Source organism: Schistocerca cancellata, unplaced genomic scaffold, assembly GCF_023864275.1.
Source record: "Schistocerca cancellata isolate TAMUIC-IGC-003103 unplaced genomic scaffold, iqSchCanc2.1 HiC_scaffold_748, whole genome shotgun sequence".
NCBI lineage: Eukaryota > Metazoa > Arthropoda > Insecta > Orthoptera > Acrididae > Schistocerca > Schistocerca cancellata.
The window spans coordinates 1-23,369 of record NW_026046759.1 but is presented as its reverse complement, the minus strand read 5'-3'; the positions used below and the strand labels follow the sequence as shown (position 1 = coordinate 23,369).

The following is a 23,369-nucleotide window of genomic DNA, read 5'->3' as shown; positions in this document are numbered from 1 at the left end:
CATCTCAAATCTAGCGTCCCGATGCTTTCAGAGTCAGCTGCTACGAAATAAAAGTATGCCCCAGGTGAGGCTCGAACTCACAACCCCGGCATTGCTCACGGCTACTGCCTTATAAGTACCGTGCGCTAACCAATTGCGCCACTGGGGCTACAGCAGGGTGCTTTCAGTTAGCGGTATTTGCTTTGCCGCCAACCTGTTGTGGCTACAGACCCATCATACGACCGTCACCTGCGGCCATACTGCGACTTTAGCACCTGGCTACGGATGCTTCATACGATTCTTGTTTCATATGCTACACTTACAAGCATATCAACCGCTTGTCATCACCGAAAAATTGCAGAAAAACGCGCGCCTTGCCTTCTGCTACCTGTCCAACAGCGAGGGCAGATGTGTGGCAAGCTCTAAGCTATGCAGGCGCACCGTGGCCGAGCAGCTGGAGGAGAGATGCCTTCCTTGGCAGCTCCCTGCAGAGTGCGGAAGACCAGAGTGGCCGCGCCGCCGTTGTCAGTGGACGACACGCAGTTGCCGAGCCACGGAGAACACGTTGCTCTGCGATGTGTACCCGCCTCATATGACGAAAGGCGAACAGTGGCCCTGTGGCGCAACGGATAACGCGTCTGACTACGGATCAGAAGATTCCAGGTTCGAATCCTGGCAGGGTCGGCATTTTGTTAGTTGCGGGCGCGTAGCTAGGCAGTGCATTCGAATGTTTCCACCTGCGTGGAGTGCAATGTCAATCCTGAGCATCTCGCAGCTGCATCTCGAGACGATCGTGGTAACTATCGCTTCGTGCAAGCGTCAGCGTAGCGTCAGTCGAGCAAAGTCGAGACAAGTCAAGCTGAGAGATGTTGCACAGTTAAGTAAACGGTACGCGACGCAGACAATGCTTTTCCAAGTGTCCCACGTCACGCAGCAGAGTGGCGCAGTGGAAGCGTGCTGGGCCCATAACCCAGAGGTCCGTGGATCGAAACCACGCTCTGCTAAAATTGTTCTTTTTCTTGGGTGCTTCGAGCTCGATCATTAGGCCTGGGGTGCGCTGACCCAGCGTCAACAGCAAACCCTGTAAGTTCTGAAACGATGACGACGTCGTGTGGAGAATACGAGAAACACTTCCTAAGACGCAGAGTTTCTTACGATTCTGCAGCAACTACATTTCTCGATCACAACGTTAATGTCCTATCGGGCCACACGTGCAACTTTCGCGATATAAAAATCGCACCTCCCCGGCGGGGAATCGAACCCCGGTCTCCCGCGTGACAGGCGGGGATACTAACCACTATACTACCGAGGAATACGCAAACGATACGCACAACGCACGCACACTTATTCTTCTCAAGTAGGTGATTCATCTCAAATCTAGCGTCCCGATGCTTTCAGAGTCAGCTGCTACGAAATAAAAGTATGCCCCAGGTGAGGCTCGAACTCACAACCCCGGCATTGCTCACGGCTACTGCCTTATAAGTACCGTGCGCTAACCAATTGCGCCACTGGGGCTACAGCAGGGTGCTTTCAGTTAGCGGTATTTGCTTTGCCGCCAACCTGTTGTGGCTACAGACCCATCATACGACCGTCACCTGCGGCCATACTGCGACTTTAGCACCTGGCTACGGATGCTTCATACGATTCTTGTTTCATATGCTACACTTACAAGCATATCAACCGCTTGTCATCACCGAAAAATTGCAGAAAAACGCGCGCCTTGCCTTCTGCTACCTGTCCAACAGCGAGGGCAGATGTGTGGCAAGCTCTAAGCTATGCAGGCGCACCGTGGCCGAGCAGCTGGAGGAGAGATGCCTTCCTTGGCAGCTCCCTGCAGAGTGCGGAAGACCAGAGTGGCCGCGCCGCCGTTGTCAGTGGACGACACGCAGTTGCCGAGCCACGGAGAACACGTTGCTCTGCGATGTGTACCCGCCTCATATGACGAAAGGCGAACAGTGGCCCTGTGGCGCAACGGATAACGCGTCTGACTACGGATCAGAAGATTCCAGGTTCGAATCCTGGCAGGGTCGGCATTTTGTTAGTTGCGGGCGCGTAGCTAGGCAGTGCATTCGAATGTTTCCACCTGCGTGGAGTGCAATGTCAATCCTGAGCATCTCGCAGCTGCATCTCGAGACGATCGTGGTAAATATCGCTTCGTGCAAGCGTCAGCGTAGCGTCAGTCGAGCAAAGTCGAGACAAGTCAAGCTGAGAGATGTTGCACAGTTAAGTAAACGGTACGCGACACAGACAATGCTTTTCCAAGTGTCCCACGTCACGCAGCAGAGTGGCGCAGTGGAAGCGTGCTGGGCCCATAACCCAGAGGTCCGTGGATCGAAACCACGCTCTGCTAAAATTATTCTTTTTCTTGGGTGCTTCGAGCTCGATCATTAAGCCTGGGGTGCGCTGACCCAGCGTCAACAGCAAACCCTGTAAGTTCTGAAACGATGACGACGTCGTGTGGAGAATACGAGAAACACTTCCTAAGACGCAGAGTTTCTTACGATTCTGCAGCAACTACATTTCTCGATCACAACGTTAATGTCCTATCGGGCCACACGTGCAACTTTCGCGATATAAAAATCGCACCTCCCCGGCGGGGAATCGAACCCCGGTCTCCCGCGTGACAGGCGGGGATACTAACCACTATACTACCGAGGAATACGCAAACGATACGCACAACGCACGCACACTTATTCTTCTCAAGTAGGTGATTCATCTCAAATCTAGCGTCCCGATGCTTTCAGAGTCAGCTGCTACGAAATAAAAGTATGCCCCAGGTGAGGCTCGAACTCACAACCCCGGCATTGCTCACGGCTACTGCCTTATAAGTACCGTGCGCTAACCAATTGCGCCACTGGGGCTACAGCAGGGTGCTTTCAGTTAGCGGTATTTGCTTTGCCGCCAACCTGTTGTGGCTACAGACCCATCATACGACCGTCACCTGCGGCCATACTGCGACTTTAGCACCTGGCTACGGATGCTTCATACGATTCTTGTTTCATATGCTACACTTACAAGCATATCAACCGCTTGTCATCACCGAAAAATTGCAGAAAAACGCGCGCCTTGCCTTCTGCTACCTGTCCAACAGCGAGGGCAGATGTGTGGCAAGCTCTAAGCTATGCAGGCGCACCGTGGCCGAGCAGCTGGAGGAGAGATGCCTTCCTTGGCAGCTCCCTGCAGAGTGCGGAAGACCAGAGTGGCCGCGCCGCCGTTGTCAGTGGACGACACGCAGTTGCCGAGCCACGGAGAACACGTTGCTCTGCGATGTGTACCCGCCTCATATGACGAAAGGCGAACAGTGGCCCTGTGGCGCAACGGATAACGCGTCTGACTACGGATCAGAAGATTCCAGGTTCGAATCCTGGCAGGGTCGGCATTTTGTTAGTTGCGGGCGCGTAGCTAGGCAGTGCATTCGAATGTTTCCACCTGCGTGGAGTGCAATGTCAATCCTGAGCATCTCGCAGCTGCATCTCGAGACGATCGTGGTAACTATCGCTTCGTGCAAGCGTCAGCGTAGCGTCAGTCGAGCAAAGTCGAGACAAGTCAAGCTGAGAGATGTTGCACAGTTAAGTAAACGGTACGCGACGCAGACAATGCTTTTCCAAGTGTCCCACGTCACGCAGCAGAGTGGCGCAGTGGAAGCGTGCTGGGCCCATAACCCAGAGGTCCGTGGATCGAAACCACGCTCTGCTAAAATTGTTCTTTTTCTTGGGTGCTTCGAGCTCGATCATTAAGCCTGGGGTGCGCTGACCCAGCGTCAACAGCAAACCCTGTAAGTTCTGAAACGATGACGACGTCGTGTGGAGAATACGAGAAACACTTCCTAAGACGCAGAGTTTCTTACGATTCTGCAGCAACTACATTTCTCGATCACAACGTTAATGTCCTATCGGGCCACACGTGCAACTTTCGCGATATAAAAATCGCACCTCCCCGGCGGGGAATCGAACCCCGGTCTCCCGCGTGACAGGCGGGGATACTAACCACTATACTACCGAGGAATACGCAAACGATACGCACAACGCACGCACACTTATTCTTCTCAAGTAGGTGATTCATCTCAAATCTAGCGTCCCGATGCTTTCAGAGTCAGCTGCTACGAAATAAAAGTATGCCCCAGGTGAGGCTCGAACTCACAACCCCGGCATTGCTCACGGCTACTGCCTTATAAGTACCGTGCGCTAACCAATTGCGCCACTGGGGCTACAGCAGGGTGCTTTCAGTTAGCGGTATTTGCTTTGCCGCCAACCTGTTGTGGCTACAGACCCATCATACGACCGTCACCTGCGGCCATACTGCGACTTTAGCACCTGGCTACGGATGCTTCATACGATTCTTGTTTCATATGCTACACTTACAAGCATATCAACCGCTTGTCATCACCGAAAAATTGCAGAAAAACGCGCGCCTTGCCTTCTGCTACCTGTCCAACAGCGAGGGCAGATGTGTGGCAAGCTCTAAGCTATGCAGGCGCACCGTGGCCGAGCAGCTGGAGGAGAGATGCCTTCCTTGGCAGCTCCCTGCAGAGTGCGGAAGACCAGAGTGGCCGCGCCGCCGTTGTCAGTGGACGACACGCAGTTGCCGAGCCACGGAGAACACGTTGCTCTGCGATGTGTACCCGCCTCATATGACGAAAGGCGAACAGTGGCCCTGTGGCGCAACGGATAACGCGTCTGACTACGGATCAGAAGATTCCAGGTTCGAATCCTGGCAGGGTCGGCATTTTGTTAGTTGCGGGCGCGTAGCTAGGCAGTGCATTCGAATGTTTCCACCTGCGTGGAGTGCAATGTCAATCCTGAGCATCTCGCAGCTGCATCTCGAGACGATCGTGGTAACTATCGCTTCGTGCAAGCGTCAGCGTAGCGTCAGTCGAGCAAAGTCGAGACAAGTCAAGCTGAGAGATGTTGCACAGTTAAGTAAACGGTACGCGACGCAGACAATGCTTTTCCAAGTGTCCCACGTCACGCAGCAGAGTGGCGCAGTGGAAGCGTGCTGGGCCCATAACCCAGAGGTCCGTGGATCGAAACCACGCTCTGCTAAAATTGTTCTTTTTCTTGGGTGCTTCGAGCTCGATCATTAAGCCTGGGGTGCGCTGACCCAGCGTCAACAGCAAACCCTGTAAGTTCTGAAACGATGACGACGTCGTGTGGAGAATACGAGAAACACTTCCTAAGACGCAGAGTTTCTTACGATTCTGCAGCAACTACATTTCTCGATCACAACGTTAATGTCCTATCGGGCCACACGTGCAACTTTCGCGATATAAAAATCGCACCTCCCCGGCGGGGAATCGAACCCCGGTCTCCCGCGTGACAGGCGGGGATACTAACCACTATACTACCGAGGAATACGCAAACGATACGCACAACGCACGCACACTTATTCTTCTCAAGTAGGTGATTCATCTCAAATCTAGCGTCCCGATGCTTTCAGAGTCAGCTGCTACGAAATAAAAGTATGCCCCAGGTGAGGCTCGAACTCACAACCCCGGCATTGCTCACGGCTACTGCCTTATAAGTACCGTGCGCTAACCAATTGCGCCACTGGGGCTACAGCAGGGTGCTTTCAGTTAGCGGTATTTGCTTTGCCGCCAACCTGTTGTGGCTACAGACCCATCATACGACCGTCACCTGCGGCCATACTGCGACTTTAGCACCTGGCTACGGATGCTTCATACGATTCTTGTTTCATATGCTACACTTACAAGCATATCAACCGCTTGTCATCACCGAAAAATTGCAGAAAAACGCGCGCCTTGCCTTCTGCTACCTGTCCAACAGCGAGGGCAGATGTGTGGCAAGCTCTAAGCTATGCAGGCGCACCGTGGCCGAGCAGCTGGAGGAGAGATGCCTTCCTTGGCAGCTCCCTGCAGAGTGCGGAAGACCAGAGTGGCCGCGCCCCCGTTGTCAGTGGACGACACGCAGTTGCCGAGCCACGGAGAACACGTTGCTCTGCGATGTGTACCCGCCTCATATGACGAAAGGCGAACAGTGGCCCTGTGGCGCAACGGATAACGCGTCTGACTACGGATCAGAAGATTCCAGGTTCGAATCCTGGCAGGGTCGGCATTTTGTTAGTTGCGGGCGCGTAGCTAGGCAGTGCATTCGAATGTTTCCACCTGCGTGGAGTGCAATGTCAATCCTGAGCATCTCGCAGCTGCATCTCGAGACGATCGTGGTAACTATCGCTTCGTGCAAGCGTCAGCGTAGCGTCAGTCGAGCAAAGTCGAGACAAGTCAAGCTGAGAGATGTTGCACAGTTAAGTAAACGGTACGCGACGCAGACAATGCTTTTCCAAGTGTCCCACGTCACGCAGCAGAGTGGCGCAGTGGAAGCGTGCTGGGCCCATAACCCAGAGGTCCGTGGATCGAAACCACGCTCTGCTAAAATTGTTCTTTTTCTTGGGTGCTTCGAGCTCGATCATTAAGCCTGGGGTGCGCTGACCCAGCGTCAACAGCAAACCCTGTAAGTTCTGAAACGATGACGACGTCGTGTGGAGAATACGAGAAACACTTCCTAAGACGCAGAGTTTCTTACGATTCTGCAGCAACTACATTTCTCGATCACAACGTTAATGTCCTATCGGGCCACACGTGCAACTTTCGCGATATAAAAATCGCACCTCCCCGGCGGGGAATCGAACCCCGGTCTCCCGCGTGACAGGCGGGGATACTAACCACTATACTACCGAGGAATACGCAAACGATACGCACAACGCACGCACACTTATTCTTCTCAAGTAGGTGATTCATCTCAAATCTAGCGTCCCGATGCTTTCAGAGTCAGCTGCTACGAAATAAAAGTATGCCCCAGGTGAGGCTCGAACTCACAACCCCGGCATTGCTCACGGCTACTGCCTTATAAGTACCGTGCGCTAACCAATTGCGCCACTGGGGCTACAGCAGGGTGCTTTCAGTTAGCGGTATTTGCTTTGCCGCCAACCCGTTGTGGCTACAGACCCATCATACGACCGTCACCTGCGGCCATACTGCGACTTTAGCACCTGGCTACGGATGCTTCATACGATTCTTGTTTCATATGCTACACTTACAAGCATATCAACCGCTTGTCATCACCGAAAAATTGCAGAAAAACGCGCGCCTTGCCTTCTGCTACCTGTCCAACAGCGAGGGCAGATGTGTGGCAAGCTCTAAGCTATGCAGGCGCACCGTGGCCGAGCAGCTGGAGGAGAGATGCCTTCCTTGGCAGCTCCCTGCAGAGTGCGGAAGACCAGAGTGGCCGCGCCGCCGTTGTCAGTGGACGACACGCAGTTGCCGAGCCACGGAGAACACGTTGCTCTGCGATGTGTACCCGCCTCATATGACGAAAGGCGAACAGTGGCCCTGTGGCGCAACGGATAACGCGTCTGACTACGGATCAGAAGATTCCAGGTTCGAATCCTGGCAGGGTCGGCATTTTGTTAGTTGCGGGCGCGTAGCTAGGCAGTGCATTCGAATGTTTCCACCTGCGTGGAGTGCAATGTCAATCCTGAGCATCTCGCAGCTGCATCTCGAGACGATCGTGGTAACTATCGCTTCGTGCAAGCGTCAGCGTAGCGTCAGTCGAGCAAAGTCGAGACAAGTCAAGCTGAGAGATGTTGCACAGTTAAGTAAACGGTACGCGACGCAGACAATGCTTTTCCAAGTGTCCCACGTCACGCAGCAGAGTGGCGCAGTGGAAGCGTGCTGGGCCCATAACCCAGAGGTCCGTGGATCGAAACCACGCTCTGCTAAAATTGTTCTTTTTCTTGGGTGCTTCGAGCTCGATCATTAAGCCTGGGGTGCGCTGACCCAGCGTCAACAGCAAACCCTGTAAGTTCTGAAACGATGACGACGTCGTGTGGAGAATACGAGAAACACTTCCTAAGACGCAGAGTTTCTTACGATTCTGCAGCAACTACATTTCTCGATCACAACGTTAATGTCCTATCGGGCCACACGTGCAACTTTCGCGATATAAAAATCGCACCTCCCCGGCGGGGAATCGAACCCCGGTCTCCCGCGTGACAGGCGGGGATACTAACCACTATACTACCGAGGAATACGCAAACGATACGCACAACGCACGCACACTTATTCTTCTCAAGTAGGTGATTCATCTCAAATCTAGCGTCCCGATGCTTTCAGAGTCAGCTGCTACGAAATAAAAGTATGCCCCAGGTGAGGCTCGAACTCACAACCCCGGCATTGCTCACGGCTACTGCCTTATAAGTACCGTGCGCTAACCAATTGCGCCACTGGGGCTACAGCAGGGTGCTTTCAGTTAGCGGTATTTGCTTTGCCGCCAACCTGTTGTGGCTACAGACCCATCATACGACCGTCACCTGCGGCCATACTGCGACTTTAGCACCTGGCTACGGATGCTTCATACGATTCTTGTTTCATATGCTACACTTACAAGCATATCAACCGCTTGTCATCACCGAAAAATTGCAGAAAAACGCGCGCCTTGCCTTCTGCTACCTGTCCAACAGCGAGGGCAGATGTGTGGCAAGCTCTAAGCTATGCAGGCGCACCGTGGCCGAGCAGCTGGAGGAGAGATGCCTTCCTTGGCAGCTCCCTGCAGAGTGCGGAAGACCAGAGTGGCCGCGCCGCCGTTGTCAGTGGACGACACGCAGTTGCCGAGCCACGGAGAACACGTTGCTCTGCGATGTGTACCCGCCTCATATGACGAAAGGCGAACAGTGGCCCTGTGGCGCAACGGATAACGCGTCTGACTACGGATCAGAAGATTCCAGGTTCGAATCCTGGCAGGGTCGGCATTTTGTTAGTTGCGGGCGCGTAGCTAGGCAGTGCATTCGAATGTTTCCACCTGCGTGGAGTGCAATGTCAATCCTGAGCATCTCGCAGCTGCATCTCGAGACGATCGTGGTAACTATCGCTTCGTGCAAGCGTCAGCGTAGCGTCAGTCGAGCAAAGTCGAGACAAGTCAAGCTGAGAGATGTTGCACAGTTAAGTAAACGGTACGCGACGCAGACAATGCTTTTCCAAGTGTCCCACGTCACGCAGCAGAGTGGCGCAGTGGAAGCGTGCTGGGCCCATAACCCAGAGGTCCGTGGATCGAAACCACGCTCTGCTAAAATTGTTCTTTTTCTTGGGTGCTTCGAGCTCGATCATTAAGCCTGGGGTGCGCTGACCCAGCGTCAACAGCAAACCCTGTAAGTTCTGAAACGATGACGACGTCGTGTGGAGAATACGAGAAACACTTCCTAAGACGCAGAGTTTCTTACGATTCTGCAGCAACTACATTTCTCGATCACAACGTTAATGTCCTATCGGGCCACACGTGCAACTTTCGCGATATAAAAATCGCACCTCCCCGGCGGGGAATCGAACCCCGGTCTCCCGCGTGACAGGCGGGGATACTAACCACTATACTACCGAGGAATACGCAAACGATACGCACAACGCACGCACACTTATTCTTCTCAAGTAGGTGATTCATCTCAAATCTAGCGTCCCGATGCTTTCAGAGTCAGCTGCTACGAAATAAAAGTATGCCCCAGGTGAGGCTCGAACTCACAACCCCGGCATTGCTCACGGCTACTGCCTTATAAGTACCGTGCGCTAACCAATTGCGCCACTGGGGCTACAGCAGGGTGCTTTCAGTTAGCGGTATTTGCTTTGCCGCCAACCTGTTGTGGCTACAGACCCATCATACGACCGTCACCTGCGGCCATACTGCGACTTTAGCACCTGGCTACGGATGCTTCATACGATTCTTGTTTCATATGCTACACTTACAAGCATATCAACCGCTTGTCATCACCGAAAAATTGCAGAAAAACGCGCGCCTTGCCTTCTGCTACCTGTCCAACAGCGAGGGCAGATGTGTGGCAAGCTCTAAGCTATGCAGGCGCACCGTGGCCGAGCAGCTGGAGGAGAGATGCCTTCCTTGGCAGCTCCCTGCAGAGTGCGGAAGACCAGAGTGGCCGCGCCGCCGTTGTCAGTGGACGACACGCAGTTGCCGAGCCACGGAGAACACGTTGCTCTGCGATGTGTACCCGCCTCATATGACGAAAGGCGAACAGTGGCCCTGTGGCGCAACGGATAACGCGTCTGACTACGGATCAGAAGATTCCAGGTTCGAATCCTGGCAGGGTCGGCATTTTGTTAGTTGCGGGCGCGTAGCTAGGCAGTGCATTCGAATGTTTCCACCTGCGTGGAGTGCAATGTCAATCCTGAGCATCTCGCAGCTGCATCTCGAGACGATCGTGGTAACTATCGCTTCGTGCAAGCGTCAGCGTAGCGTCAGTCGAGCAAAGTCGAGACAAGTCAAGCTGAGAGATGTTGCACAGTTAAGTAAACGGTACGCGACGCAGACAATGCTTTTCCAAGTGTCCCACGTCACGCAGCAGAGTGGCGCAGTGGAAGCGTGCTGGGCCCATAACCCAGAGGTCCGTGGATCGAAACCACGCTCTGCTAAAATTGTTCTTTTTCTTGGGTGCTTCGAGCTCGATCATTAAGCCTGGGGTGCGCTGACCCAGCGTCAACAGCAAACCCTGTAAGTTCTGAAACGATGACGACGTCGTGTGGAGAATACGAGAAACACTTCCTAAGACGCAGAGTTTCTTACGATTCTGCAGCAACTACATTTCTCGATCACAACGTTAATGTCCTATCGGGCCACACGTGCAACTTTCGCGATATAAAAATCGCACCTCCCCGGCGGGGAATCGAACCCCGGTCTCCCGCGTGACAGGCGGGGATACTAACCACTATACTACCGAGGAATACGCAAACGATACGCACAACGCACGCACACTTATTCTTCTCAAGTAGGTGATTCATCTCAAATCTAGCGTCCCGATGCTTTCAGAGTCAGCTGCTACGAAATAAAAGTATGCCCCAGGTGAGGCTCGAACTCACAACCCCGGCATTGCTCACGGCTACTGCCTTATAAGTACCGTGCGCTAACCAATTGCGCCACTGGGGCTACAGCAGGGTGCTTTCAGTTAGCGGTATTTGCTTTGCCGCCAACCTGTTGTGGCTACAGACCCATCATACGACCGTCACCTGCGGCCATACTGCGACTTTAGCACCTGGCTACGGATGCTTCATACGATTCTTGTTTCATATGCTACACTTACAAGCATATCAACCGCTTGTCATCACCGAAAAATTGCAGAAAAACGCGCGCCTTGCCTTCTGCTACCTGTCCAACAGCGAGGGCAGATGTGTGGCAAGCTCTAAGCTATGCAGGCGCACCGTGGCCGAGCAGCTGGAGGAGAGATGCCTTCCTTGGCAGCTCCCTGCAGAGTGCGGAAGACCAGAGTGGCCGCGCCGCCGTTGTCAGTGGACGACACGCAGTTGCCGAGCCACGGAGAACACGTTGCTCTGCGATGTGTACCCGCCTCATATGACGAAAGGCGAACAGTGGCCCTGTGGCGCAACGGATAACGCGTCTGACTACGGATCAGAAGATTCCAGGTTCGAATCCTGGCAGGGTCGGCATTTTGTTAGTTGCGGGCGCGTAGCTAGGCAGTGCATTCGAATGTTTCCACCTGCGTGGAGTGCAATGTCAATCCTGAGCATCTCGCAGCTGCATCTCGAGACGATCGTGGTAACTATCGCTTCGTGCAAGCGTCAGCGTAGCGTCAGTCGAGCAAAGTCGAGACAAGTCAAGCTGAGAGATGTTGCACAGTTAAGTAAACGGTACGCGACGCAGACAATGCTTTTCCAAGTGTCCCACGTCACGCAGCAGAGTGGCGCAGTGGAAGCGTGCTGGGCCCATAACCCAGAGGTCCGTGGATCGAAACCACGCTCTGCTAAAATTGTTCTTTTTCTTGGGTGCTTCGAGCTCGATCATTAAGCCTGGGGTGCGCTGACCCAGCGTCAACAGCAAACCCTGTAAGTTCTGAAACGATGACGACGTCGTGTGGAGAATACGAGAAACACTTCCTAAGACGCAGAGTTTCTTACGATTCTGCAGCAACTACATTTCTCGATCACAACGTTAATGTCCTATCGGGCCACACGTGCAACTTTCGCGATATAAAAATCGCACCTCCCCGGCGGGGAATCGAACCCCGGTCTCCCGCGTGACAGGCGGGGATACTAACCACTATACTACCGAGGAATACGCAAACGATACGCACAACGCACGCACACTTATTCTTCTCAAGTAGGTGATTCATCTCAAATCTAGCGTCCCGATGCTTTCAGAGTCAGCTGCTACGAAATAAAAGTATGCCCCAGGTGAGGCTCGAACTCACAACCCCGGCATTGCTCACGGCTACTGCCTTATAAGTACCGTGCGCTAACCAATTGCGCCACTGGGGCTACAGCAGGGTGCTTTCAGTTAGCGGTATTTGCTTTGCCGCCAACCCGTTGTGGCTACAGACCCATCATACGACCGTCACCTGCGGCCATACTGCGACTTTAGCACCTGGCTACGGATGCTTCATACGATTCTTGTTTCATATGCTACACTTACAAGCATATCAACCGCTTGTCATCACCGAAAAATTGCAGAAAAACGCGCGCCTTGCCTTCTGCTACCTGTCCAACAGCGAGGGCAGATGTGTGGCAAGCTCTAAGCTATGCAGGCGCACCGTGGCCGAGCAGCTGGAGGAGAGATGCCTTCCTTGGCAGCTCCCTGCAGAGTGCGGAAGACCAGAGTGGCCGCGCCGCCGTTGTCAGTGGACGACACGCAGTTGCCGAGCCACGGAGAACACGTTGCTCTGCGATGTGTACCCGCCTCATATGACGAAAGGCGAACAGTGGCCCTGTGGCGCAACGGATAACGCGTCTGACTACGGATCAGAAGATTCCAGGTTCGAATCCTGGCAGGGTCGGCATTTTGTTAGTTGCGGGCGCGTAGCTAGGCAGTGCATTCGAATGTTTCCACCTGCGTGGAGTGCAATGTCAATCCTGAGCATCTCGCAGCTGCATCTCGAGACGATCGTGGTAACTATCGCTTCGTGCAAGCGTCAGCGTAGCGTCAGTCGAGCAAAGTCGAGACAAGTCAAGCTGAGAGATGTTGCACAGTTAAGTAAACGGTACGCGACGCAGACAATGCTTTTCCAAGTGTCCCACGTCACGCAGCAGAGTGGCGCAGTGGAAGCGTGCTGGGCCCATAACCCAGAGGTCCGTGGATCGAAACCACGCTCTGCTAAAATTGTTCTTTTTCTTGGGTGCTTCGAGCTCGATCATTAAGCCTGGGGTGCGCTGACCCAGCGTCAACAGCAAACCCTGTAAGTTCTGAAACGATGACGACGTCGTGTGGAGAATACGAGAAACACTTCCTAAGACGCAGAGTTTCTTACGATTCTGCAGCAACTACATTTCTCGATCACAACGTTAATGTCCTATCGGGCCACACGTGCAACTTTCGCGATATAAAAATCGCACCTCCCCGGCGGGGAATCGAACCCCGGTCTCCCGCGTGACAGGCGGGGATACTAACCACTATACTACCGAGGAATACGCAAACGATACGCACAACGCACGCACACTTATTCTTCTCAAGTAGGTGATTCATCTCAAATCTAGCGTCCCGATGCTTTCAGAGTCAGCTGCTACGAAATAAAAGTATGCCCCAGGTGAGGCTCGAACTCACAACCCCGGCATTGCTCACGGCTACTGCCTTATAAGTACCGTGCGCTAACCAATTGCGCCACTGGGGCTACAGCAGGGTGCTTTCAGTTAGCGGTATTTGCTTTGCCGCCAACCTGTTGTGGCTACAGACCCATCATACGACCGTCACCTGCGGCCATACTGCGACTTTAGCACCTGGCTACGGATGCTTCATACGATTCTTGTTTCATATGCTACACTTACAAGCATATCAACCGCTTGTCATCACCGAAAAATTGCAGAAAAACGCGCGCCTTGCCTTCTGCTACCTGTCCAACAGCGAGGGCAGATGTGTGGCAAGCTCTAAGCTATGCAGGCGCACCGTGGCCGAGCAGCTGGAGGAGAGATGCCTTCCTTGGCAGCTCCCTGCAGAGTGCGGAAGACCAGAGTGGCCGCGCCGCCGTTGTCAGTGGACGACACGCAGTTGCCGAGCCACGGAGAACACGTTGCTCTGCGATGTGTACCCGCCTCATATGACGAAAGGCGAACAGTGGCCCTGTGGCGCAACGGATAACGCGTCTGACTACGGATCAGAAGATTCCAGGTTCGAATCCTGGCAGGGTCGGCATTTTGTTAGTTGCGGGCGCGTAGCTAGGCAGTGCATTCGAATGTTTCCACCTGCGTGGAGTGCAATGTCAATCCTGAGCATCTCGCAGCTGCATCTCGAGACGATCGTGGTAACTATCGCTTCGTGCAAGCGTCAGCGTAGCGTCAGTCGAGCAAAGTCGAGACAAGTCAAGCTGAGAGATGTTGCACAGTTAAGTAAACGGTACGCGACGCAGACAATGCTTTTCCAAGTGTCCCACGTCACGCAGCAGAGTGGCGCAGTGGAAGCGTGCTGGGCCCATAACCCAGAGGTCCGTGGATCGAAACCACGCTCTGCTAAAATTGTTCTTTTTCTTGGGTGCTTCGAGCTCGATCATTAAGCCTGGGGTGCGCTGACCCAGCGTCAACAGCAAACCCTGTAAGTTCTGAAACGATGACGACGTCGTGTGGAGAATACGAGAAACACTTCCTAAGACGCAGAGTTTCTTACGATTCTGCAGCAACTACATTTCTCGATCACAACGTTAATGTCCTATCGGGCCACACGTGCAACTTTCGCGATATAAAAATCGCACCTCCCCGGCGGGGAATCGAACCCCGGTCTCCCGCGTGACAGGCGAGGATACTAACCACTATACTACCGAGGAATACGCAAACGATACGCACAACGCACGCACACTTATTCTTCTCAAGTAGGTGATTCATCTCAAATCTAGCGTCCCGATGCTTTCAGAGTCAGCTGCTACGAAATAAAAGTATGCCCCAGGTGAGGCTCGAACTCACAACCCCGGCATTGCTCACGGCTACTGCCTTATAAGTACCGTGCGCTAACCAATTGCGCCACTGGGGCTACAGCAGGGTGCTTTCAGTTAGCGGTATTTGCTTTGCCGCCAACCTGTTGTGGCTACAGACCCATCATACGACCGTCACCTGCGGCCATACTGCGACTTTAGCACCTGGCTACGGATGCTTCATACGATTCTTGTTTCATATGCTACACTTACAAGCATATCAACCGCTTGTCATCACCGAAAAATTGCAGAAAAACGCGCGCCTTGCCTTCTGCTACCTGTCCAACAGCGAGGGCAGATGTGTGGCAAGCTCTAAGCTATGCAGGCGCACCGTGGCCGAGCAGCTGGAGGAGAGATGCCTTCCTTGGCAGCTCCCTGCAGAGTGCGGAAGACCAGAGTGGCCGCGCCGCCGTTGTCAGTGGACGACACGCAGTTGCCGAGCCACGGAGAACACGTTGCTCTGCGATGTGTACCCGCCTCATATGACGAAAGGCGAACAGTGGCCCTGTGGCGCAACGGATAACGCGTCTGACTACGGATCAGAAGATTCCAGGTTCGAATCCTGGCAGGGTCGGCATTTTGTTAGTTGCGGGCGCGTAGCTAGGCAGTGCATTCGAATGTTTCCACCTGCGTGGAGTGCAATGTCAATCCTGAGCATCTCGCAGCTGCATCTCGAGACGATCGTGGTAACTATCGCTTCGTGCAAGCGTCAGCGTAGCGTCAGTCGAGCAAAGTCGAGACAAGTCAAGCTGAGAGATGTTGCACAGTTAAGTAAACGGTACGCGACGCAGACAATGCTTTTCCAAGTGTCCCACGTCACGCAGCAGAGTGGCGCAGTGGAAGCGTGCTGGGCCCATAACCCAGAGGTCCGTGGATCGAAACCACGCTCTGCTAAAATTGTTCTTTTTCTTGGGTGCTTCGAGCTCGATCATTAAGCCTGGGGTGCGCTGACCCAGCGTCAACAGCAAACCCTGTAAGTTCTGAAACGATGACGACGTCGTGTGGAGAATACGAGAAACACTTCCTAAGACGCAGAGTTTCTTACGATTCTGCAGCAACTACATTTCTCGATCACAACGTTAATGTCCTATCGGGCCACACGTGCAACTTTCGCGATATAAAAATCGCACCTCCCCGGCGGGGAATCGAACCCCGGTCTCCCGCGTGACAGGCGGGGATACTAACCACTATACTACCGAGGAATACGCAAACGATACGCACAACGCACGCACACTTATTCTTCTCAAGTAGGTGATTCATCTCAAATCTAGCGTCCCGATGCTTTCAGAGTCAGCTGCTACGAAATAAAAGTATGCCCCAGGTGAGGCTCGAACTCACAACCCCGGCATTGCTCACGGCTACTGCCTTATAAGTACCGTGCGCTAACCAATTGCGCCACTGGGGCTACAGCAGGGTGCTTTCAGTTAGCGGTATTTGCTTTGCCGCCAACCTGTTGTGGCTACAGACCCATCATACGACCGTCACCTGCGGCCATACTGCGACTTTAGCACCTGGCTACGGATGCTTCATACGATTCTTGTTTCATATGCTACACTTACAAGCATATCAACCGCTTGTCATCACCGAAAAATTGCAGAAAAACGCGCGCCTTGCCTTCTGCTACCTGTCCAACAGCGAGGGCAGATGTGTGGCAAGCTCTAAGCTATGCAGGCGCACCGTGGCCGAGCAGCTGGAGGAGAGATGCCTTCCTTGGCAGCTCCCTGCAGAGTGCGGAAGACCAGAGTGGCCGCGCCGCCGTTGTCAGTGGACGACACGCAGTTGCCGAGCCACGGAGAACACGTTGCTCTGCGATGTGTACCCGCCTCATATGACGAAAGGCGAACAGTGGCCCTGTGGCGCAACGGATAACGCGTCTGACTACGGATCAGAAGATTCCAGGTTCGAATCCTGGCAGGGTCGGCATTTTGTTAGTTGCGGGCGCGTAGCTAGGCAGTGCATTCGAATGTTTCCACCTGCGTGGAGTGCAATGTCAATCCTGAGCATCTCGCAGCTGCATCTCGAGACGATCGTGGTAAATATCGCTTCGTGCAAGCGTCAGCGTAGCGTCAGTCGAGCAAAGTCGAGACAAGTCAAGCTGAGAGATGTTGCACAGTTAAGTAAACGGTACGCGACGCAGACAATGCTTTTCCAAGTGTCCCACGTCACGCAGCAGAGTGGCGCAGTGGAAGCGTGCTGGGCCCATAACCCAGAGGTCCGTGGATCGAAACCACGCTCTGCTAAAATTATTCTTTTTCTTGGGTGCTTCGAGCTCGATCATTAAGCCTGGGGTGCGCTGACCCAGCGTCAACAGCAAACCCTGTAAGTTCTGAAACGATGACGACGTCGTGTGGAGAATACGAGAAACACTTCCTAAGACGCAGAGTTTCTTACGATTCTGCAGCAACTACATTTCTCGATCACAACGTTAATGTCCTATCGGGCCACACGTGCAACTTTCGCGATATAAAAATCGCACCTCCCCGGCGGGGAATCGAACCCCGGTCTCCCGCGTGACAGGCGGGGATACTAACCACTATACTACCGAGGAATACGCAAACGATACGCACAACGCACGCACACTTATTCTTCTCAAGTAGGTGATTCATCTCAAATCTAGCGTCCCGATGCTTTCAGAGTCAGCTGCTACGAAATAAAAGTATGCCCCAGGTGAGGCTCGAACTCACAACCCCGGCATTGCTCACGGCTACTGCCTTATAAGTACCGTGCGCTAACCAATTGCGCCACTGGGGCTACAGCAGGGTGCTTTCAGTTAGCGGTATTTGCTTTGCCGCCAACCTGTTGTGGCTACAGACCCATCATACGACCGTCACCTGCGGCCATACTGCGACTTTAGCACCTGGCTACGGATGCTTCATACGATTCTTGTTTCATATGCTACACTTACAAGCATATCAACCGCTTGTCATCACCGAAAAATTGCAGAAAAACGCGCGCCTTGCCTTCTGCTACCTGTCCAACAGCGAGGGCAGATGTGTGGCAAGCTCTAAGCTATGCAGGCGCACCGTGGCCGAGCAGCTGGAGGAGAGATGCCTTCCTTGGCAGCTCCCTGCAGAGTGCGGAAGACCAGAGTGGCCGCGCCGCCGTTGTCAGTGGACGACACGCAGTTGCCGAGCCACGGAGAACACGTTGCTCTGCGATGTGTACCCGCCTCATATGACGAAAGGCGAACAGTGGCCCTGTGGCGCAACGGATAACGCGTCTGACTACGGATCAGAAGATTCCAGGTTCGAATCCTGGCAGGGTCGGCATTTTGTTAGTTGCGGGCGCGTAGCTAGGCAGTGCATTCGAATGTTTCCACCTGCGTGGAGTGCAATGTCAATCCTGAGCATCTCGCAGCTGCATCTCGAGACGATCGTGGTAACTATCGCTTCGTGCAAGCGTCAGCGTAGCGTCAGTCGAGCAAAGTCGAGACAAGTCAAGCTGAGAGATGTTGCACAGTTAAGTAAACGGTACGCGACGCAGACAATGCTTTTCCAAGTGTCCCACGTCACGCAGCAGAGTGGCGCAGTGGAAGCGTGCTGGGCCCATAACCCAGAGGTCCGTGGATCGAAACCACGCTCTGCTAAAATTGTTCTTTTTCTTGGGTGCTTCGAGCTCGATCATTAAGCCTGGGGTGCGCTGACCCAGCGTCAACAGCAAACCCTGTAAGTTCTGAAACGATGACGACGTCGTGTGGAGAATACGAGAAACACTTCCTAAGACGCAGAGTTTCTTACGATTCTGCAGCAACTACATTTCTCGATCACAACGTTAATGTCCTATCGGGCCACACGTGCAACTTTCGCGATATAAAAATCGCACCTCCCCGGCGGGGAATCGAACCCCGGTCTCCCGCGTGACAGGCGGGGATACTAACCACTATACTACCGAGGAATACGCAAACGATACGCACAACGCACGCACACTTATTCTTCTCAAGTAGGTGATTCATCTCAAATCTAGCGTCCCGATGCTTTCAGAGTCAGCTGCTACGAAATAAAAGTATGCCCCAGGTGAGGCTCGAACTCACAACCCCGGCATTGCTCACGGCTACTGCCTTATAAGTACCGTGCGCTAACCAATTGCGCCACTGGGGCTACAGCAGGGTGCTTTCAGTTAGCGGTATTTGCTTTGCCGCCAACCTGTTGTGGCTACAGACCCATCATACGACCGTCACCTGCGGCCATACTGCGACTTTAGCACCTGGCTACGGATGCTTCATACGATTCTTGTTTCATATGCTACACTTACAAGCATATCAACCGCTTGTCATCACCGAAAAATTGCAGAAAAACGCGCGCCTTGCCTTCTGCTACCTGTCCAACAGCGAGGGCAGATGTGTGGCAAGCTCTAAGCTATGCAGGCGCACCGTGGCCGAGCAGCTGGAGGAGAGATGCCTTCCTTGGCAGCTCCCTGCAGAGTGCGGAAGACCAGAGTGGCCGCGCCGCCGTTGTCAGTGGACGACACGCAGTTGCCGAGCCACGGAGAACACGTTGCTCTGCGATGTGTACCCGCCTCATATGACGAAAGGCGAACAGTGGCCCTGTGGCGCAACGGATAACGCGTCTGACTACGGATCAGAAGATTCCAGGTTCGAATCCTGGCAGGGTCGGCATTTTGTTAGTTGCGGGCGCGTAGCTAGGCAGTGCATTCGAATGTTTCCACCTGCGTGGAGTGCAATGTCAATCCTGAGCATCTCGCAGCTGCATCTCGAGACGATCGTGGTAACTATCGCTTCGTGCAAGCGTCAGCGTAGCGTCAGTCGAGCAAAGTCGAGACAAGTCAAGCTGAGAGATGTTGCACAGTTAAGTAAACGGTACGCGACGCAGACAATGCTTTTCCAAGTGTCCCACGTCACGCAGCAGAGTGGCGCAGTGGAAGCGTGCTGGGCCCATAACCCAGAGGTCCGTGGATCGAAACCACGCTCTGCTAAAATTGTTCTTTTTCTTGGGTGCTTCGAGCTCGATCATTAAGCCTGGGGTGCGCTGACCCAGCGTCAACAGCAAACCCTGTAAGTTCTGAAACGATGACGACGTCGTGTGGAGAATACGAGAAACACTTCCTAAGACGCAGAGTTTCTTACGATTCTGCAGCAACTACATTTCTCGATCACAACGTTAATGTCCTATCGGGCCACACGTGCAACTTTCGCGATATAAAAATCGCACCTCCCCGGCGGGGAATCGAACCCCGGTCTCCCGCGTGACAGGCGGGGATACTAACCACTATACTACCGAGGAATACGCAAACGATACGCACAACGCACGCACACTTATTCTTCTCAAGTAGGTGATTCATCTCAAATCTAGCGTCCCGATGCTTTCAGAGTCAGCTGCTACGAAATAAAAGTATGCCCCAGGTGAGGCTCGAACTCACAACCCCGGCATTGCTCACGGCTACTGCCTTATAAGTACCGTGCGCTAACCAATTGCGCCACTGGGGCTACAGCAGGGTGCTTTCAGTTAGCGGTATTTGCTTTGCCGCCAACCTGTTGTGGCTACAGACCCATCATACGACCGTCACCTGCGGCCATACTGCGACTTTAGCACCTGGCTACGGATGCTTCATACGATTCTTGTTTCATATGCTACACTTACAAGCATATCAACCGCTTGTCATCACCGAAAAATTGCAGAAAAACGCGCGCCTTGCCTTCTGCTACCTGTCCAACAGCGAGGGCAGATGTGTGGCAAGCTCTAAGCTATGCAGGCGCACCGTGGCCGAGCAGCTGGAGGAGAGATGCCTTCCTTGGCAGCTCCCTGCAGAGTGCGGAAGACCAGAGTGGCCGCGCCGCCGTTGTCAGTGGACGACACGCAGTTGCCGAGCCACGGAGAACACGTTGCTCTGCGATGTGTACCCGCCTCATATGACGAAAGGCGAACAGTGGCCCTGTGGCGCAACGGATAACGCGTCTGACTACGGATCAGAAGATTCCAGGTTCGAATCCTGGCAGGGTCGGCATTTTGTTAGTTGCGGGCGCGTAGCTAGGCAGTGCATTCGAATGTTTCCACCTGCGTGGAGTGCAATGTCAATCCTGAGCATCTCGCAGCTGCATCTCGAGACGATCGTGGTAACTATCGCTTCGTGCAAGCGTCAGCGTAGCGTCAGTCGAGCAAAGTCGAGACAAGTCAAGCTGAGAGATGTTGCACAGTTAAGTAAACGGTACGCGACGCAGACAATGCTTTTCCAAGTGTCCCACGTCACGCAGCAGAGTGGCGCAGTGGAAGCGTGCTGGGCCCATAACCCAGAGGTCCGTGGATCGAAACCACGCTCTGCTAAAATTGTTCTTTTTCTTGGGTGCTTCGAGCTCGATCATTAAGCCTGGGGTGCGCTGACCCAGCGTCAACAGCAAACCCTGTAAGTTCTGAAACGATGACGACGTCGTGTGGAGAATACGAGAAACACTTCCTAAGACGCAGAGTTTCTTACGATTCTGCAGCAACTACATTTCTCGATCACAACGTTAATGTCCTATCGGGCCACACGTGCAACTTTCGCGATATAAAAATCGCACCTCCCCGGCGGGGAATCGAACCCCGGTCTCCCGCGTGACAGGCGGGGATACTAACCACTATACTACCGAGGAATACGCAAACGATACGCACAACGCACGCACACTTATTCTTCTCAAGTAGGTGATTCATCTCAAATCTAGCGTCCCGATGCTTTCAGAGTCAGCTGCTACGAAATAAAAGTATGCCCCAGGTGAGGCTCGAACTCACAACCCCGGCATTGCTCACGGCTACTGCCTTATAAGTACCGTGCGCTAACCAATTGCGCCACTGGGGCTACAGCAGGGTGCTTTCAGTTAGCGGTATTTGCTTTGCCGCCAACCTGTTGTGGCTACAGACCCATCATACGACCGTCACCTGCGGCCATACTGCGACTTTAGCACCTGGCTACGGATGCTTCATACGATTCTTGTTTCATATGCTACACTTACAAGCATATCAACCGCTTGTCATCACCGAAAAATTGCAGAAAAACGCGCGCCTTGCCTTCTGCTACCTGTCCAACAGCGAGGGCAGATGTGTGGCAAGCTCTAAGCTATGCAGGCGCACCGTGGCCGAGCAGCTGGAGGAGAGATGCCTTCCTTGGCAGCTCCCTGCAGAGTGCGGAAGACCAGAGTGGCCGCGCCGCCGTTGTCAGTGGACGACACGCAGTTGCCGAGCCACGGAGAACACGTTGCTCTGCGATGTGTACCCGCCTCATATGACGAAAGGCGAACAGTGGCCCTGTGGCGCAACGGATAACGCGTCTGACTACGGATCAGAAGATTCCAGGTTCGAATCCTGGCAGGGTCGGCATTTTGTTAGTTGCGGGCGCGTAGCTAGGCAGTGCATTCGAATGTTTCCACCTGCGTGGAGTGCAATGTCAATCCTGAGCATCTCGCAGCTGCATCTCGAGACGATCGTGGTAACTATCGCTTCGTGCAAGCGTCAGCGTAGCGTCAGTCGAGCAAAGTCGAGACAAGTCAAGCTGAGAGATGTTGCACAGTTAAGTAAACGGTACGCGACGCAGACAATGCTTTTCCAAGTGTCCCACGTCACGCAGCAGAGTGGCGCAGTGGAAGCGTGCTGGGCCCATAACCCAGAGGTCCGTGGATCGAAACCACGCTCTGCTAAAATTGTTCTTTTTCTTGGGTGCTTCGAGCTCGATCATTAAGCCTGGGGTGCGCTGACCCAGCGTCAACAGCAAACCCTGTAAGTTCTGAAACGATGACGACGTCGTGTGGAGAATACGAGAAACACTTCCTAAGACGCAGAGTTTCTTACGATTCTGCAGCAACTACATTTCTCGATCACAACGTTAATGTCCTATCGGGCCACACGTGCAACTTTCGCGATATAAAAATCGCACCTCCCCGGCGGGGAATCGAACCCCGGTCTCCCGCGTGACAGGCGGGGATACTAACCACTATACTACCGAGGAATACGCAAACGATACGCACAACGCACGCACACTTATTCTTCTCAAGTAGGTGATTCATCTCAAATCTAGCGTCCCGATGCTTTCAGAGTCAGCTGCTACGAAATAAAAGTATGCCCCAGGTGAGGCTCGAACTCACAACCCCGGCATTGCTCACGGCTACTGCCTTATAAGTACCGTGCGCTAACCAATTGCGCCACTGGGGCTACAGCAGGGTGCTTTCAGTTAGCGGTATTTGCTTTGCCGCCAACCTGTTGTGGCTACAGACCCATCATACGACCGTCACCTGCGGCCATACTGCGACTTTAGCACCTGGCTACGGATGCTTCATACGATTCTTGTTTCATATGCTACACTTACAAGCATATCAACCGCTTGTCATCACCGAAAAATTGCAGAAAAACGCGCGCCTTGCCTTCTGCTACCTGTCCAACAGCGAGGGCAGATGTGTGGCAAGCTCTAAGCTATGCAGGCGCACCGTGGCCGAGCAGCTGGAGGAGAGATGCCTTCCTTGGCAGCTCCCTGCAGAGTGCGGAAGACCAGAG

General features: G+C 53.6%; 69 non-coding genes across 69 annotated transcripts; 34 read left to right on the top strand and 35 right to left on the bottom strand.

Annotated features, from left to right (window-relative positions):
• Nucleotides 1-56: 56 nt before the first annotated feature.
• Trnai-uau (transfer RNA isoleucine (anticodon UAU)) lies at nucleotides 57-148 on the bottom strand. The gene is given in 2 exon segments: nucleotides 57-92; nucleotides 111-148. It is a non-coding gene; the product is annotated as a tRNA-Ile (tRNA).
• A 442-nt stretch (nucleotides 149-590) lies between these two features.
• Trnar-acg (transfer RNA arginine (anticodon ACG)) lies at nucleotides 591-663 on the top strand. Its single transcript has one exon. It is a non-coding gene; the product is annotated as a tRNA-Arg (tRNA).
• Nucleotides 664-911: 248 nt separating this feature from the next.
• On the top strand, nucleotides 912-983 carry Trnam-cau (transfer RNA methionine (anticodon CAU)). The gene has a single exon. It is a non-coding gene; the product is annotated as a tRNA-Met (tRNA).
• A 236-nt stretch (nucleotides 984-1,219) lies between these two features.
• Trnad-guc (transfer RNA aspartic acid (anticodon GUC)) lies at nucleotides 1,220-1,291 on the bottom strand. Its single transcript has one exon. It is a non-coding gene; the product is annotated as a tRNA-Asp (tRNA).
• A 111-nt stretch (nucleotides 1,292-1,402) lies between these two features.
• Nucleotides 1,403-1,494, bottom strand: Trnai-uau (transfer RNA isoleucine (anticodon UAU)). The gene is given in 2 exon segments: nucleotides 1,403-1,438; nucleotides 1,457-1,494. It is a non-coding gene; the product is annotated as a tRNA-Ile (tRNA).
• Nucleotides 1,495-1,936: 442 nt separating this feature from the next.
• Trnar-acg (transfer RNA arginine (anticodon ACG)) lies at nucleotides 1,937-2,009 on the top strand. The gene has a single exon. It is a non-coding gene; the product is annotated as a tRNA-Arg (tRNA).
• Nucleotides 2,010-2,257: 248 nt separating this feature from the next.
• Trnam-cau (transfer RNA methionine (anticodon CAU)) lies at nucleotides 2,258-2,329 on the top strand. The gene has a single exon. It is a non-coding gene; the product is annotated as a tRNA-Met (tRNA).
• Nucleotides 2,330-2,565: 236 nt separating this feature from the next.
• Nucleotides 2,566-2,637, bottom strand: Trnad-guc (transfer RNA aspartic acid (anticodon GUC)). Its single transcript has one exon. It is a non-coding gene; the product is annotated as a tRNA-Asp (tRNA).
• Nucleotides 2,638-2,748: 111 nt separating this feature from the next.
• Nucleotides 2,749-2,840, bottom strand: Trnai-uau (transfer RNA isoleucine (anticodon UAU)). The gene is given in 2 exon segments: nucleotides 2,749-2,784; nucleotides 2,803-2,840. It is a non-coding gene; the product is annotated as a tRNA-Ile (tRNA).
• Nucleotides 2,841-3,282: 442 nt separating this feature from the next.
• Trnar-acg (transfer RNA arginine (anticodon ACG)) lies at nucleotides 3,283-3,355 on the top strand. The gene has a single exon. It is a non-coding gene; the product is annotated as a tRNA-Arg (tRNA).
• A 248-nt stretch (nucleotides 3,356-3,603) lies between these two features.
• Trnam-cau (transfer RNA methionine (anticodon CAU)) lies at nucleotides 3,604-3,675 on the top strand. Its single transcript has one exon. It is a non-coding gene; the product is annotated as a tRNA-Met (tRNA).
• Nucleotides 3,676-3,911: 236 nt separating this feature from the next.
• Nucleotides 3,912-3,983, bottom strand: Trnad-guc (transfer RNA aspartic acid (anticodon GUC)). The gene has a single exon. It is a non-coding gene; the product is annotated as a tRNA-Asp (tRNA).
• Nucleotides 3,984-4,094: 111 nt separating this feature from the next.
• Trnai-uau (transfer RNA isoleucine (anticodon UAU)) lies at nucleotides 4,095-4,186 on the bottom strand. Its single transcript is given in 2 exon segments — nucleotides 4,095-4,130; nucleotides 4,149-4,186. It is a non-coding gene; the product is annotated as a tRNA-Ile (tRNA).
• Nucleotides 4,187-4,628: 442 nt separating this feature from the next.
• Nucleotides 4,629-4,701, top strand: Trnar-acg (transfer RNA arginine (anticodon ACG)). Its single transcript has one exon. It is a non-coding gene; the product is annotated as a tRNA-Arg (tRNA).
• Nucleotides 4,702-4,949: 248 nt separating this feature from the next.
• On the top strand, nucleotides 4,950-5,021 carry Trnam-cau (transfer RNA methionine (anticodon CAU)). Its single transcript has one exon. It is a non-coding gene; the product is annotated as a tRNA-Met (tRNA).
• A 236-nt stretch (nucleotides 5,022-5,257) lies between these two features.
• Nucleotides 5,258-5,329, bottom strand: Trnad-guc (transfer RNA aspartic acid (anticodon GUC)). Its single transcript has one exon. It is a non-coding gene; the product is annotated as a tRNA-Asp (tRNA).
• A 111-nt stretch (nucleotides 5,330-5,440) lies between these two features.
• On the bottom strand, nucleotides 5,441-5,532 carry Trnai-uau (transfer RNA isoleucine (anticodon UAU)). Its single transcript is given in 2 exon segments — nucleotides 5,441-5,476; nucleotides 5,495-5,532. It is a non-coding gene; the product is annotated as a tRNA-Ile (tRNA).
• A 442-nt stretch (nucleotides 5,533-5,974) lies between these two features.
• Nucleotides 5,975-6,047, top strand: Trnar-acg (transfer RNA arginine (anticodon ACG)). Its single transcript has one exon. It is a non-coding gene; the product is annotated as a tRNA-Arg (tRNA).
• A 248-nt stretch (nucleotides 6,048-6,295) lies between these two features.
• Nucleotides 6,296-6,367, top strand: Trnam-cau (transfer RNA methionine (anticodon CAU)). Its single transcript has one exon. It is a non-coding gene; the product is annotated as a tRNA-Met (tRNA).
• Nucleotides 6,368-6,603: 236 nt separating this feature from the next.
• On the bottom strand, nucleotides 6,604-6,675 carry Trnad-guc (transfer RNA aspartic acid (anticodon GUC)). Its single transcript has one exon. It is a non-coding gene; the product is annotated as a tRNA-Asp (tRNA).
• A 111-nt stretch (nucleotides 6,676-6,786) lies between these two features.
• Nucleotides 6,787-6,878, bottom strand: Trnai-uau (transfer RNA isoleucine (anticodon UAU)). The gene is given in 2 exon segments: nucleotides 6,787-6,822; nucleotides 6,841-6,878. It is a non-coding gene; the product is annotated as a tRNA-Ile (tRNA).
• A 442-nt stretch (nucleotides 6,879-7,320) lies between these two features.
• On the top strand, nucleotides 7,321-7,393 carry Trnar-acg (transfer RNA arginine (anticodon ACG)). Its single transcript has one exon. It is a non-coding gene; the product is annotated as a tRNA-Arg (tRNA).
• Nucleotides 7,394-7,641: 248 nt separating this feature from the next.
• Trnam-cau (transfer RNA methionine (anticodon CAU)) lies at nucleotides 7,642-7,713 on the top strand. Its single transcript has one exon. It is a non-coding gene; the product is annotated as a tRNA-Met (tRNA).
• A 236-nt stretch (nucleotides 7,714-7,949) lies between these two features.
• Nucleotides 7,950-8,021, bottom strand: Trnad-guc (transfer RNA aspartic acid (anticodon GUC)). The gene has a single exon. It is a non-coding gene; the product is annotated as a tRNA-Asp (tRNA).
• A 111-nt stretch (nucleotides 8,022-8,132) lies between these two features.
• Trnai-uau (transfer RNA isoleucine (anticodon UAU)) lies at nucleotides 8,133-8,224 on the bottom strand. The gene is given in 2 exon segments: nucleotides 8,133-8,168; nucleotides 8,187-8,224. It is a non-coding gene; the product is annotated as a tRNA-Ile (tRNA).
• Nucleotides 8,225-8,666: 442 nt separating this feature from the next.
• On the top strand, nucleotides 8,667-8,739 carry Trnar-acg (transfer RNA arginine (anticodon ACG)). Its single transcript has one exon. It is a non-coding gene; the product is annotated as a tRNA-Arg (tRNA).
• Nucleotides 8,740-8,987: 248 nt separating this feature from the next.
• On the top strand, nucleotides 8,988-9,059 carry Trnam-cau (transfer RNA methionine (anticodon CAU)). The gene has a single exon. It is a non-coding gene; the product is annotated as a tRNA-Met (tRNA).
• A 236-nt stretch (nucleotides 9,060-9,295) lies between these two features.
• On the bottom strand, nucleotides 9,296-9,367 carry Trnad-guc (transfer RNA aspartic acid (anticodon GUC)). Its single transcript has one exon. It is a non-coding gene; the product is annotated as a tRNA-Asp (tRNA).
• A 111-nt stretch (nucleotides 9,368-9,478) lies between these two features.
• Trnai-uau (transfer RNA isoleucine (anticodon UAU)) lies at nucleotides 9,479-9,570 on the bottom strand. The gene is given in 2 exon segments: nucleotides 9,479-9,514; nucleotides 9,533-9,570. It is a non-coding gene; the product is annotated as a tRNA-Ile (tRNA).
• Nucleotides 9,571-10,012: 442 nt separating this feature from the next.
• On the top strand, nucleotides 10,013-10,085 carry Trnar-acg (transfer RNA arginine (anticodon ACG)). The gene has a single exon. It is a non-coding gene; the product is annotated as a tRNA-Arg (tRNA).
• A 248-nt stretch (nucleotides 10,086-10,333) lies between these two features.
• Trnam-cau (transfer RNA methionine (anticodon CAU)) lies at nucleotides 10,334-10,405 on the top strand. Its single transcript has one exon. It is a non-coding gene; the product is annotated as a tRNA-Met (tRNA).
• A 236-nt stretch (nucleotides 10,406-10,641) lies between these two features.
• Nucleotides 10,642-10,713, bottom strand: Trnad-guc (transfer RNA aspartic acid (anticodon GUC)). The gene has a single exon. It is a non-coding gene; the product is annotated as a tRNA-Asp (tRNA).
• A 111-nt stretch (nucleotides 10,714-10,824) lies between these two features.
• Trnai-uau (transfer RNA isoleucine (anticodon UAU)) lies at nucleotides 10,825-10,916 on the bottom strand. Its single transcript is given in 2 exon segments — nucleotides 10,825-10,860; nucleotides 10,879-10,916. It is a non-coding gene; the product is annotated as a tRNA-Ile (tRNA).
• A 442-nt stretch (nucleotides 10,917-11,358) lies between these two features.
• Trnar-acg (transfer RNA arginine (anticodon ACG)) lies at nucleotides 11,359-11,431 on the top strand. The gene has a single exon. It is a non-coding gene; the product is annotated as a tRNA-Arg (tRNA).
• Nucleotides 11,432-11,679: 248 nt separating this feature from the next.
• Trnam-cau (transfer RNA methionine (anticodon CAU)) lies at nucleotides 11,680-11,751 on the top strand. Its single transcript has one exon. It is a non-coding gene; the product is annotated as a tRNA-Met (tRNA).
• Nucleotides 11,752-11,987: 236 nt separating this feature from the next.
• Trnad-guc (transfer RNA aspartic acid (anticodon GUC)) lies at nucleotides 11,988-12,059 on the bottom strand. Its single transcript has one exon. It is a non-coding gene; the product is annotated as a tRNA-Asp (tRNA).
• Nucleotides 12,060-12,170: 111 nt separating this feature from the next.
• On the bottom strand, nucleotides 12,171-12,262 carry Trnai-uau (transfer RNA isoleucine (anticodon UAU)). The gene is given in 2 exon segments: nucleotides 12,171-12,206; nucleotides 12,225-12,262. It is a non-coding gene; the product is annotated as a tRNA-Ile (tRNA).
• A 442-nt stretch (nucleotides 12,263-12,704) lies between these two features.
• Nucleotides 12,705-12,777, top strand: Trnar-acg (transfer RNA arginine (anticodon ACG)). Its single transcript has one exon. It is a non-coding gene; the product is annotated as a tRNA-Arg (tRNA).
• Nucleotides 12,778-13,025: 248 nt separating this feature from the next.
• On the top strand, nucleotides 13,026-13,097 carry Trnam-cau (transfer RNA methionine (anticodon CAU)). The gene has a single exon. It is a non-coding gene; the product is annotated as a tRNA-Met (tRNA).
• A 236-nt stretch (nucleotides 13,098-13,333) lies between these two features.
• Trnad-guc (transfer RNA aspartic acid (anticodon GUC)) lies at nucleotides 13,334-13,405 on the bottom strand. The gene has a single exon. It is a non-coding gene; the product is annotated as a tRNA-Asp (tRNA).
• Nucleotides 13,406-13,516: 111 nt separating this feature from the next.
• Trnai-uau (transfer RNA isoleucine (anticodon UAU)) lies at nucleotides 13,517-13,608 on the bottom strand. The gene is given in 2 exon segments: nucleotides 13,517-13,552; nucleotides 13,571-13,608. It is a non-coding gene; the product is annotated as a tRNA-Ile (tRNA).
• Nucleotides 13,609-14,050: 442 nt separating this feature from the next.
• Nucleotides 14,051-14,123, top strand: Trnar-acg (transfer RNA arginine (anticodon ACG)). Its single transcript has one exon. It is a non-coding gene; the product is annotated as a tRNA-Arg (tRNA).
• Nucleotides 14,124-14,371: 248 nt separating this feature from the next.
• Trnam-cau (transfer RNA methionine (anticodon CAU)) lies at nucleotides 14,372-14,443 on the top strand. The gene has a single exon. It is a non-coding gene; the product is annotated as a tRNA-Met (tRNA).
• A 236-nt stretch (nucleotides 14,444-14,679) lies between these two features.
• On the bottom strand, nucleotides 14,680-14,751 carry Trnad-guc (transfer RNA aspartic acid (anticodon GUC)). Its single transcript has one exon. It is a non-coding gene; the product is annotated as a tRNA-Asp (tRNA).
• Nucleotides 14,752-14,862: 111 nt separating this feature from the next.
• Trnai-uau (transfer RNA isoleucine (anticodon UAU)) lies at nucleotides 14,863-14,954 on the bottom strand. Its single transcript is given in 2 exon segments — nucleotides 14,863-14,898; nucleotides 14,917-14,954. It is a non-coding gene; the product is annotated as a tRNA-Ile (tRNA).
• Nucleotides 14,955-15,396: 442 nt separating this feature from the next.
• Nucleotides 15,397-15,469, top strand: Trnar-acg (transfer RNA arginine (anticodon ACG)). Its single transcript has one exon. It is a non-coding gene; the product is annotated as a tRNA-Arg (tRNA).
• A 248-nt stretch (nucleotides 15,470-15,717) lies between these two features.
• On the top strand, nucleotides 15,718-15,789 carry Trnam-cau (transfer RNA methionine (anticodon CAU)). The gene has a single exon. It is a non-coding gene; the product is annotated as a tRNA-Met (tRNA).
• A 236-nt stretch (nucleotides 15,790-16,025) lies between these two features.
• Nucleotides 16,026-16,097, bottom strand: Trnad-guc (transfer RNA aspartic acid (anticodon GUC)). Its single transcript has one exon. It is a non-coding gene; the product is annotated as a tRNA-Asp (tRNA).
• A 111-nt stretch (nucleotides 16,098-16,208) lies between these two features.
• Nucleotides 16,209-16,300, bottom strand: Trnai-uau (transfer RNA isoleucine (anticodon UAU)). Its single transcript is given in 2 exon segments — nucleotides 16,209-16,244; nucleotides 16,263-16,300. It is a non-coding gene; the product is annotated as a tRNA-Ile (tRNA).
• Nucleotides 16,301-16,742: 442 nt separating this feature from the next.
• Trnar-acg (transfer RNA arginine (anticodon ACG)) lies at nucleotides 16,743-16,815 on the top strand. Its single transcript has one exon. It is a non-coding gene; the product is annotated as a tRNA-Arg (tRNA).
• A 248-nt stretch (nucleotides 16,816-17,063) lies between these two features.
• Nucleotides 17,064-17,135, top strand: Trnam-cau (transfer RNA methionine (anticodon CAU)). The gene has a single exon. It is a non-coding gene; the product is annotated as a tRNA-Met (tRNA).
• Nucleotides 17,136-17,371: 236 nt separating this feature from the next.
• On the bottom strand, nucleotides 17,372-17,443 carry Trnad-guc (transfer RNA aspartic acid (anticodon GUC)). Its single transcript has one exon. It is a non-coding gene; the product is annotated as a tRNA-Asp (tRNA).
• A 111-nt stretch (nucleotides 17,444-17,554) lies between these two features.
• Trnai-uau (transfer RNA isoleucine (anticodon UAU)) lies at nucleotides 17,555-17,646 on the bottom strand. The gene is given in 2 exon segments: nucleotides 17,555-17,590; nucleotides 17,609-17,646. It is a non-coding gene; the product is annotated as a tRNA-Ile (tRNA).
• Nucleotides 17,647-18,088: 442 nt separating this feature from the next.
• Trnar-acg (transfer RNA arginine (anticodon ACG)) lies at nucleotides 18,089-18,161 on the top strand. The gene has a single exon. It is a non-coding gene; the product is annotated as a tRNA-Arg (tRNA).
• Nucleotides 18,162-18,409: 248 nt separating this feature from the next.
• Trnam-cau (transfer RNA methionine (anticodon CAU)) lies at nucleotides 18,410-18,481 on the top strand. Its single transcript has one exon. It is a non-coding gene; the product is annotated as a tRNA-Met (tRNA).
• Nucleotides 18,482-18,717: 236 nt separating this feature from the next.
• Nucleotides 18,718-18,789, bottom strand: Trnad-guc (transfer RNA aspartic acid (anticodon GUC)). The gene has a single exon. It is a non-coding gene; the product is annotated as a tRNA-Asp (tRNA).
• A 111-nt stretch (nucleotides 18,790-18,900) lies between these two features.
• Nucleotides 18,901-18,992, bottom strand: Trnai-uau (transfer RNA isoleucine (anticodon UAU)). The gene is given in 2 exon segments: nucleotides 18,901-18,936; nucleotides 18,955-18,992. It is a non-coding gene; the product is annotated as a tRNA-Ile (tRNA).
• Nucleotides 18,993-19,434: 442 nt separating this feature from the next.
• On the top strand, nucleotides 19,435-19,507 carry Trnar-acg (transfer RNA arginine (anticodon ACG)). The gene has a single exon. It is a non-coding gene; the product is annotated as a tRNA-Arg (tRNA).
• Nucleotides 19,508-19,755: 248 nt separating this feature from the next.
• Trnam-cau (transfer RNA methionine (anticodon CAU)) lies at nucleotides 19,756-19,827 on the top strand. The gene has a single exon. It is a non-coding gene; the product is annotated as a tRNA-Met (tRNA).
• Nucleotides 19,828-20,063: 236 nt separating this feature from the next.
• Trnad-guc (transfer RNA aspartic acid (anticodon GUC)) lies at nucleotides 20,064-20,135 on the bottom strand. Its single transcript has one exon. It is a non-coding gene; the product is annotated as a tRNA-Asp (tRNA).
• A 111-nt stretch (nucleotides 20,136-20,246) lies between these two features.
• On the bottom strand, nucleotides 20,247-20,338 carry Trnai-uau (transfer RNA isoleucine (anticodon UAU)). The gene is given in 2 exon segments: nucleotides 20,247-20,282; nucleotides 20,301-20,338. It is a non-coding gene; the product is annotated as a tRNA-Ile (tRNA).
• Nucleotides 20,339-20,780: 442 nt separating this feature from the next.
• Trnar-acg (transfer RNA arginine (anticodon ACG)) lies at nucleotides 20,781-20,853 on the top strand. The gene has a single exon. It is a non-coding gene; the product is annotated as a tRNA-Arg (tRNA).
• Nucleotides 20,854-21,101: 248 nt separating this feature from the next.
• Nucleotides 21,102-21,173, top strand: Trnam-cau (transfer RNA methionine (anticodon CAU)). Its single transcript has one exon. It is a non-coding gene; the product is annotated as a tRNA-Met (tRNA).
• A 236-nt stretch (nucleotides 21,174-21,409) lies between these two features.
• Trnad-guc (transfer RNA aspartic acid (anticodon GUC)) lies at nucleotides 21,410-21,481 on the bottom strand. The gene has a single exon. It is a non-coding gene; the product is annotated as a tRNA-Asp (tRNA).
• Nucleotides 21,482-21,592: 111 nt separating this feature from the next.
• On the bottom strand, nucleotides 21,593-21,684 carry Trnai-uau (transfer RNA isoleucine (anticodon UAU)). The gene is given in 2 exon segments: nucleotides 21,593-21,628; nucleotides 21,647-21,684. It is a non-coding gene; the product is annotated as a tRNA-Ile (tRNA).
• Nucleotides 21,685-22,126: 442 nt separating this feature from the next.
• Nucleotides 22,127-22,199, top strand: Trnar-acg (transfer RNA arginine (anticodon ACG)). The gene has a single exon. It is a non-coding gene; the product is annotated as a tRNA-Arg (tRNA).
• Nucleotides 22,200-22,447: 248 nt separating this feature from the next.
• Trnam-cau (transfer RNA methionine (anticodon CAU)) lies at nucleotides 22,448-22,519 on the top strand. The gene has a single exon. It is a non-coding gene; the product is annotated as a tRNA-Met (tRNA).
• Nucleotides 22,520-22,755: 236 nt separating this feature from the next.
• Nucleotides 22,756-22,827, bottom strand: Trnad-guc (transfer RNA aspartic acid (anticodon GUC)). Its single transcript has one exon. It is a non-coding gene; the product is annotated as a tRNA-Asp (tRNA).
• A 111-nt stretch (nucleotides 22,828-22,938) lies between these two features.
• Nucleotides 22,939-23,030, bottom strand: Trnai-uau (transfer RNA isoleucine (anticodon UAU)). Its single transcript is given in 2 exon segments — nucleotides 22,939-22,974; nucleotides 22,993-23,030. It is a non-coding gene; the product is annotated as a tRNA-Ile (tRNA).
• Between the last annotated feature and the right edge of the window lie 339 nt (nucleotides 23,031-23,369).